Here is a 10716-nt window from a genome sequence, read left to right as displayed (position 1 = left end):
GTATATGTTGTATTGAAAAAATATACTTTAAGTTTAGAAAGCCCCTAGGAATTAAAACAATATAAAAGGTACCGGTTGTAGGCTATAACGTTAAGACGTATTAAAAAAACAAATCTCTCCCACTTACAAAAACTAACGCATAATTCCTATTTAAAATTCAAAACACTACGAAAATCGACCTTTATATACGTACCTACGTTCATGTATGTTTTTGGTTGAGGCACAAATTGAAACGTTTTTTTGTTTTACCGGAAGTGCTTGACACCATAATTAAATTTTAAATGGGCGGAAATAGACGCCTTTCAGTCGAAATAATCTTTTCAGACCAAATTTTATATAATTTGAAATTCAAAAACTACTGAGGCCCATGATCCCATTATACTAGAAGAAGATTGAAAGTGACATGATTAAAAAACTACTTTGTCACTAATTTAGCATTCTTACTCAGACCGAGTATGTATAGGTTTTTGAAATAAATCAGTAAGGCAATTACTACTATGGCATTTTAAATATAATTGATTAAAACTATACACAGAAGAATCACGTTAATACACCTGTACCCACCATTTAAGGCCAAAAAAACTTTGCTCTTTATTCTTAAAGTCCAATTATTCGTAAATGGATTGCAAGGCTAGAATGCGTGTTATTTATTATAATTTAATGTTTTCCAATTTCGTTATGTTATTTATAATAAGTGTTCATTCCTGTGAATTATTGTAAAGAAACTTTTTATTGTACAATTCTCTAGTCATTGTTAAAAAGTTTTAAACTATCATTTAAAAACTTACATCTCAGTTTCTGGTGCGTTCCTTATTTTGGGTCTTGATTTGGACTGATTTATTTTAACTTATCACGACACTAACTGATATGTAAGTTAGTTAATATATACTATTTCTTCATTACGATGTTAGTTTAACATTATGTTAAAGACACTTTTATTACACTGTTTATTTATATATTAACGTATGAACTTATAATTAAAATATTTTAATAAAGCTACTAAATATGTCACTTTAATTGTGTAACCACTATTAATACACAATTATTATAGTTTAGCACATTAATAAGTTGGAAGTACATATCTACTACCCCGTCATAAAAACGGTAAATAAGTTGTAAAAGTGAAAGTGTAGAGAAGAGAAGTATTATAATTAAACAACACATAATATACCTGAAGGTGTACATTACTTTAATGAATTTTTGAAATATATATTTAAAAAAAATATATGTTTAAAGATATGTGTTTAAACAAAGCCTTGACAATTCCGTAATGTTAGAAGAATAATAATTCATGTATTTCTTAAAAATAAAGCTTTATACACGAGTCGGAATACCTTTGAAACAAAAGATCATTTTACAACAAAGCCTTTATAATCATATAAAATTAAAAGAATAACATTACCTACATTTTGTGAAATCAAGGTCAATACGTATTAAATAAAAGAATATAAACTAAATCTACAATGTTAGCATCCGTATTGGAGAGGTTTACTATAATCATAAGTCTACCGCACCACCTTGCCCACGGCAGTTCATTAACTCAAGCTAATTACGTCATAGTCGGTAGTGACGTCATACAACACCCCACCGCCATATATGGGGTGAGTGACACTCTAACTCAAGAAAATTTGCCTCCTACTTACAAATTCCTCTTTTCTGTTTTCATGTGTAATAAGGCTAAATTTCCCTACATTGCAAGTTTTAGTGTTTTGGTTCAATGCTAATGTTTTTTGTCAATTTCCAAAAATGTCTCTGAGAATAGTGTTTGAAATTAATAAAAAAGTACTCATGTGGCGAAAAACAGAATTGAACCCCTAATTTTATATACTCTAAATCAATATTATTTACTTATGAGCATTTTGAATATAATAAACATTTACATAATCATATTCAAAACGTTGCGTTGGATAAGTATCGTTAATATGGTCTTATATCTGTTTGACGTCATGTCACCAAATAAAAAAATATATATTTTACTGCTCTTTGCCGAAGATAAATTGATCTTTATTTCCATAATATAAAATCTATGACTTTTATATGAAGTCTTTGAGAAATTGAGTAAATTTTGATTCGGGTGATTTTGATCCATCTTTTAATTCTTATACAAATTATGACTCTTATCTTATCTATTAACTGATATAGTTTATGTTTGTTTATTTAACCTGAAAATGTGGTATATCTATTGAAACGTTAAAATAAGAAACTACGTAATTATATGATATATTCTAAATAACTGCAAGGTATGCTACACCAAGTGTAATATAATCGATTTTGGTGAAGTTGCATTCTAAGTTTCTTCATATCTATAGCACATTTCATTTTTAGCAGGTTAATAAGAAAATACATTTGCATATCGCTTTCGGCAAGCAAAACTGTGTCGGTTTACTGAGTCATAGCTTGTAATGACGCTCAGTTAATTTTCATGTTTAATATGCACAGTAACAGAAATCTTTAATCTTTATGGAGAAATTTGGATTCATCTTGAAACAGTATTTAAATATTAAAAATTCTGGTGAGCTAGATTAATTACTTAATAATACGCAAGAATACGCTGAAATCAGATTTTGTCATTGAGTTTTAAAAACTGACTCTCCACACTTTTTACTTGAACTCTATAACTAAATATTATTTGTTAAAGTCCGAAACGTTTTGATTCAGGTCGTTTACAAATTTTCTATCACCATTACTTGTAACACTAACGTAAAAATATACACTAACGTTTAACTAAATCCAATGGAAAGTCATGTACCTCTATCGGACGCTATGCTGCTAATACATTTAGTCAGCTTCAAGCGAAATTTCAAGTCTATATGTCAGTTTGTTTTTGAGGTATTTTGCGGTTAGACAGACAAAATCCGTTAATAAAAGGGGTATCAATAGGAGTTAAAGTGACCACACTTATAAAGTTATATTAATTTAGCGTGTTTATTGGCCATTATAACGCAAGGTAAAGTGATATTTTAAAGGCTATATCCGAAATCTGTAAACTTTTTAATGTTTCGGTAACAATTCAGGCATCTTTTTCTCACTCCAATCATCATAATTTACATAAAAGTGAACAATAACCAATTTTAAACGGGCGTTCCCTAAACAACTACTAAAATAGGTATTAACTATTATTATTAGGTATTTGATATTTAGACAAGCAGTAATTGCTAGTAATTTGTTTAATCATATATTCTTTTGATTGTTACAATATTTTAAATAAAATTATTTACTCAATTTAAATGTTTTTTAGACGACCCAAGTAGTGTCCACTTCTGGCTGGTTTATAAGTATCGTATAACCTCCACTGGATCTAGCAAGCTTATTCTGGGCAGTGCAATAGATATCCAGGGGCGGAATATCTAACCATTACATCACATCACTAACCACGTGCTGATGTAATGAGATAAACACGGTTTTTCCGGTAAACCTGTTGTCGGAGGATGAATATTGGAGCAGATGGTTGTCCGATAACGTTGAATATTTTAAAATATTGCCAATTTGGAGTATGGGTTACCCTGCTCCTTCAACTGGAACATTTTGGAACAGAAATATTCTCAATTTCTTCCAAGATGGCATAGTGACTATTACACTTTCTCACGGAATCTTGACAGGAGATTTTCTCTATCCCCAAATATTAGTTATCACGCTTGTGTATTGTTATTCCGGAAGCATGTAAAATTTGCTCATATAGATAAGTGTAATTAGGGTTTTCGTCATCTTCTTGTACTAAGTGAACAAAGGAATATGCAGATGAGCGCCGTTTAATTTTTTGGAAATTATTAAATCTCAGCTCTTGATTACTATATAGCAAAAGTGAAAGGAATTTTCAAATTCTCACATCATTTACAGTCAATGTTTCTCTTAAAATGTATTTATATTCTCAACGGCATTAACACATATTTGTAAAAAGTTGAACAGTACAAATTAATATCACATTGATTTGATTGCATTATTGTAATTTTCTTGTTTGTATTTACCAATGGTCTAACTATTCATTTTACTTATGCCATTATAGTGTCTTCAATATTGGCAATAAAGTGTTAAGGTTTCTTGTATTCTCATATGCTTAAAAATATGATCGTTTATGTGTTGGTTTACCGATACTTATGTATTACTAAAAGTAACATTTTAATGTATGAAGAGAACCGTGATCAAGAACTAATAATATCATCTGAAATAAGTCAGTAATGTGCTGGAATATGTAGTTTCAGTGAAGAAGGTCCAAACTAAACGTCTATAGTTAGTGCACGGAGTGAGTAAATTAAACAGCCGACGCAATCTTGTAGTGCAAGTCAGCTTACAGTGTCTAAGTGCAAAGTTACTGTTCTACCTTTGTCTCCATTGTACACAATGGATAATTTGTATTCAAAAGGCTTTAGGAGCTTTTAAAATATCACTTTTTCCATTGTGCTTAAATCTAATAAATATTATTATTGTTATTACTATAGAACTCCTGTTTCAAAAATATAAGTCTCCTTATAAATATGTTAATAAATACGATTTAATACGTCAAAATATAAAAATATATGTTTCAATTAATTTCTTATAAAATAAAATGAAATGATTTATTAATTCATGTATTTGAACGCTTTCCAATTTTTATCAAAAACATTATCTTAGTTCTATGTTCAAAAATTGTACCGACATATGCTTAGACTTATCGTAGTTTATTAAAACTTCCATATGGCTAAATTTATAAGAATACTGGTGTTCTTAAAGCATAAGAATATATTATTTGCTGTATATTATTCAAAAAGTTTTAGTATTTCACAAAAACTCGTTGTTATTTATATCTTACGACACAATAAAAAAACTTAACAAAATTCAAAGGAACAAAAAAGTTTAAAAATTTTCTAAGACACAATATTTCTTTACATATTAGTACTAGATTTACATTAAAAGTAAAACAACTGTCTGGCTCTTCCAAGTCGAATAAAATTAAGTTAAACTCAAAGTTTTAAGTCAATTTTTATCTCCATCTTTCGACAACTTAGTAGCGAGCTGGTGGTGACAATGAATACCAAGCTGAGATAGACAAGTTTGTGACTCCACACTGAAAGCTTATTTGGAAACTTTGTTGTCAAGTCCATACATCATTGTGATTCTAGTGGTTGTATCAAGCTTAATTTACTGCAAAGTTATTTAACTTTAGTCATTTGTATACTCTTGTTTGAACGCAGTCTAGAGACGAATCTATTATAATCTGTTTGTGAGGTTAAACAAGTACGGACATGTCTATTAGTTTAAGATGTGAAAAACAGGTGAATTTTAGCGAAAGATTCTTACTCTATTGCCATAAATTAATTGATATAATTAATATAATTTTAAATACCCGGATTGATAAATTAGGGTTAGCATGAAAAGTGTTAAAGGCGTGTAAAATTATAGAAACTGAATCAATCGTGTGGGTAGTTATTTTGAATTTAGGTAAAGTTTTTACTTTATGAGTTAATATTTGTAAATAGGATCGTGGATAAAACCTGTTGGAAATCCACTTTACAACTTTCAATTGTTTAATCGCTCTCAAATACTTTTATTTGCTTTTTTGAATGTTGTATCTTTTTATTTTATTTTATTATTTCTGAAAATAGTGGTTTAGTGAATTTAACTTCTACATTCAACGTAATTTGGAAAGTCAGAGTTTTCATTTCGATTTAATAATTTTATTTATTTTAGGACGATATACTTTCTTGAGATGAATTATGAAATATTTTTGATTTTGTTATTTATTGCGAAATAGATAAATGTGTGGATGGAATAGAGCTTTATCACTTAGAAATTAACATTAAGCATCTAGAAAATTAATAAGCTTTCCATTCAGTTGCCTCCCATAACAACAAATCATTTTGGTTTGAATCGAATACAAACTATACTAGTCTACCTATAAACATGTATTACTACATATAAACTACATACATTACTATAAAAGAACCCTTTAATTCAGATCTTGGTTTGAACTCTGTAGTCGTTATAAGAATAACCACTTGATAATATTTTCCGTACTTTCCTAGCATAGTGATTAGAGAATATTTTTCACATCAACTAAGTGAAATTGTTTTAAAAACAAAAATCAGTAAATCAGCTTTTTTAAACTTGTATTCATATTTTACATATCTTATCTTCCTAAAAGCGTAATATTTTATAAATTTATCGATTTAAGGTTTACACATATCAGGGACCTAGTATTGTAATTCATTTACCTGCCTGTCATTCTAAATCTGTGCCCGTTTGTTTGCCTGTCTCTTTATTTTTCTTCATAACCAATATCTCAAGAACGATGTGAACTATATACGAAATATTGTAAATTAAACTTTAGAGACAATTTCTCATGCTGGCAGTTAATCTTCTTTATTCCTGCATTATATTAGTTTTGAGTGTTTTTTTTTAATAATTTGATAGTTTTCCATTTAATCTTCTAATTATTACTTATTAGTGATATATTTAACTTTAAGTGAAATACCTGATCTTTTATACTAATAATAATTCTGTCCACCTATATGCAATATATAAGAAACACATTTTTACAGAACTGAACCTACAGCTAAACTGTAATAATTATTAATCTTTTATAGTTCGGTTAATGTATACTATCTAACTTTAAAGTAAATATTTTACTGCATAAAGACTGTTAATCATACCGATAAATACTTGTGACTCATGATTGGATTGATATGTTGTTCCTGTTGTAAATCTCTTATACTTAGCGGTTTTTAAAGGGGAGGTGGGGGGGGGGGGGTGGGGGGGGGGGGGGGTGGGGGGGGGGGGGGGTGGGGGGGGGGGGGGGTGGGGGGGGGGGGGGGTGGGGGGGGGGGGGGGTGGGGGATACTAATAAAAAGTTACTCATTTCTTTAATGAAACTTTCCACAGCAGGAATCCAATCTCAAAGCATATTAGTTTCTACCATACTTAACAACTTCAACGTTTTATTAGACTAACTGAAAGCTATTTTAGAATATAATAGAAACTTATAACCCAAAATTGTCATTTGAATTTAGTGTTATAAGGGCAGCACTTAAATTTATTCATACAACTGAATTTTTTAAAATTTTATATTAGTATGATATACTAATTGAGTCCTAATGTTGAGTTAAATATTGAAATTTACAGTAATAAATATAGTTTAAAAAACGTATTTTAAACTCAAATTTAACAAAATGTCTATACCTGAATATTATTCTCGTTTTATGCTATGAAGTTTTCAAATAAAAATTGTAAATGAATTACGTGGAAACAAAATTTTCCATAACTTTATCAAATGTTTTTAAAAATAGAACACCAGTGTTTGATAACAGCAAATGAAACTCTGTTATTTTTTAAGTGTTAAGAAAAGCGCATGAAAATATTTTCCATGTAAATATACATGTTCATGTTCAAAAATAAAATAGTTATCTTGGAGGTATAATTTAGGTATTGAAGTATAATTTAAGCGTCAATAAATAGAACATTAGGCTGGAAATTAGTAAAGATAAAAATCCGTTTAAAAAAATGTGAATAGAATACTTGTATTTATAATCCAAGTTTTTCAATTCCCAATTAGTTGCCCAGAACATGTGAGCGCGGCCAAGCGGATATCTGCGGTACTATGCGCTTTATATCAATCTCACACTGACTGGACACACACACACATCACGCAATCTGGCTATATTGAACATTTTACATCCCATATTGGAGTTACTCAGTCATATTATTGGATTGACCCAATGCTGAATCTATTACAATAACTTGTATTATCTTCTTATTTGTTTAAATATGTTGTGTTTTAGGATGCCCAAAATTTTCACTAAATTTATTCACTCAAATTGCAACTTGCAGTATATTTATTGATCTAAAATTCAAAGATAAACTAAAAAATTAACACTAAACTAGATTTGTACTTTCTCATAACATTTATGATTAAATAAATTGCGCTATACTTGCTATTTAAGAGCACGTATTTATTATCAATTATGTAATCATATTCTTACTCGAATCATTGCTTTATGTGTTATAATCAAAATCTATGTCTTCATTATGTGATAATCTAAATAATCGATATATGTTAGTCTATTAGTAGTTTTTATTTTAGTTATAAAAGTTTTATGAAGAAGTTTTATATTTGCAAAAATATTGTGTTTAAGGTTGAAATATATAATACGTGGGACAGTGAGTTCTATAATATACATAAAGTAACCTCAGACGTCAGAACGAAACTATGAATTAAAGCAATACAATATACCTTGTTATTTTATATTTACTTATTTAACTAACAAAAACATAAGAATATACACAATATATTTTTTTGACATACTCTTATATGTATTAAAAGTTGCTAAAAACCTCCGCGAATATGTATTAAACGTAAATTATAGGAAAACTTTTAAATTGATTGTGACATTAAACCACTATAATAGTCTTTTTTATAATTGTAATAATTCATTAATTGTATTTACAAAGTGTTATTACGTCTTATTTTACAAGGATAGTCTGGGCAAAGAACCCTTTACTAATTACTTGACCTGGTTAACAACGGCTCATAGGTGACTTTCAAATTGCCCACCGGGTAGGCAGGATCCTTGCAAGAACAGGATCATTGAACGGTTAGCCATCCCAGTAGCAGCCACGCTCATCGTCGCCAATCATTATCACGTACTGCGAAAATAAAATAAATATCTAAAAACATAACAAACTATACAGTCTTTCCGTATTTAAATTAAAACCTAAAATTTAGTCTATATTGTAAATTAGGTTTATTATATTAGGCAATATATTATTTCCCCCTAATTAAACAATACGAAATTTCGTTTAAATATTCCTAACCTAATCTTAAAATAAACAATATTGAAGCATAACCACTTGTTACGTAAGCTCATCTCAGTCAATAATAAATAAATATATAATTTCTCACTATAAATAAATACATTGTTAGGTTTCTTAAACGACTATAAATGTAAAGTATTACTTTTTAAAAGCACCATTAGAGGTTTTTGTATATATTTAAACTACTTTAAACAGAAAAAAAACTGTATATGTAATGAAATAAATTGCAAATTAAAAATTACTCTAGCCTCTACCAAACTTTTAACTGATTTTAATAAGACTCTATATTGAAAACAAAATGAATTTACCTCAAAAACATAATTATTTAACAGTTTATATTTAATCTAACACATATATTATTCTTTCACCTTGTTTAATGGAAGATGTATCAAAAACACATTACTTAGTCATAAAAATATTTATTTGAACTCCTATTTTTTATTTACTGATTTATTAGTAGATATATTTTAAAAAAAACATGGTTACGCATGATGTAGAGTAAAAGTAGACAATTAATTACGAGCGTAAATCATCTGCGATAGCCACCAGCTGGGATTGTAGTGGTCATAAATAACCGACAATGGCAATGATTTTCATACAGTATTCTGTAAAAATGTTTTTTGACACTTTAAACGAAATTCATTCATCGATGTTGGTTTATTTAGTATGGGTTTAAAAAAATGCACCAAGTGGTTATAAATAATTTTTATTGTTTTTTCTCACGATTCCCTGTTTAAAGCTATCTGGACATTCTGATAGTGTAAGTAACTTAATATAAAATACGATAAATTCTAGTTTGAAAAAAATTTCGATAACAGTGGGAAGTATCCCGTTAAATATACTATATCTGATGGATTACAGTCATGGTAGAGATTATTTATTTTTAAATTTGAAAATAGCCCCAGTTTTTAGAAAATGCGCATATTTTCCTACCATTTCAACCAGTGACTGCACTTTCAGCCGGCTGCTATTCTCCTATCGGGGAAGAAAGATTATTCCAATAATAGTTCTCTAACGATTAATATTAAATCTCGTTAGAATGGATAAATGTATACATAATAATTGTTTAGTGGTCATTTAAGGGACTAGTAATACCTTAATGGTTTTTCAGGAATCTTGATCAAATTTATATTACGTGAAGTAATTACTGTAAATTACTCCTACTGAAAATTTTACTGTGTTTTATCATTAAATCCGGCTGTGTTACGAATTAATGCCTAACATCAATCCTCGTTAATCCACGACAATGGGTATATCTTAGTTTTTTGTTAGTTTAAATAAATACATCGGATAATGAGCTAACTGATATTTTGTTTATGATATAGAGGCTTTGTGTAACAATATAGTTCACCCTATTAAGAAATTAGGAGAGAATCTTCATAAATTTATAGTTGATTCAAATGGAAAAACGACAATGTAGCTTTTTTGAAGTTAAAGTCAGGGATCTTTGTATTTTAGTGGAAAGTCATCTTATAGAATTATAACAATAACATTATAAACTATAGAGAGGAATAGTTCCCAACAAATGAGTCTTATTTAATTCTGTACTTATCAGTAAAAGAAGAGTGTATCCAGACATTAGGTCTAGGCAAAGTAAGAATGATGTATTCAATGTATACGTACTAGAAAAAATGGTTAAATACCCGTCATTTAATTATGTAAATTAATTTTGTAGTCAAAGGCAGCATGAATGGATGTGTAAAAATCAATACTGTCCAAACTCTCTTTTGATAACATATTTTTTAATGTTTTCTCATTCTCATCGTGTTTACCAGTAAAACATGTATGAAAATCTTTGATAATGCTCAGCCAATCCCATGGAGTGACATGTGCCAATATTAAATCCAATATTGACTCTACAGTATGTAAATTAAGCTTCATACAAAATTTTGAGTCTATAATATTAAATATTATTATAGATTATTATCCGGA

Source organism: Homalodisca vitripennis, chromosome 7, assembly GCF_021130785.1.
Source record: "Homalodisca vitripennis isolate AUS2020 chromosome 7, UT_GWSS_2.1, whole genome shotgun sequence".
Lineage (NCBI taxonomy): Eukaryota > Metazoa > Arthropoda > Insecta > Hemiptera > Cicadellidae > Homalodisca > Homalodisca vitripennis.
This window is presented reverse-complemented; position numbering follows the sequence as displayed.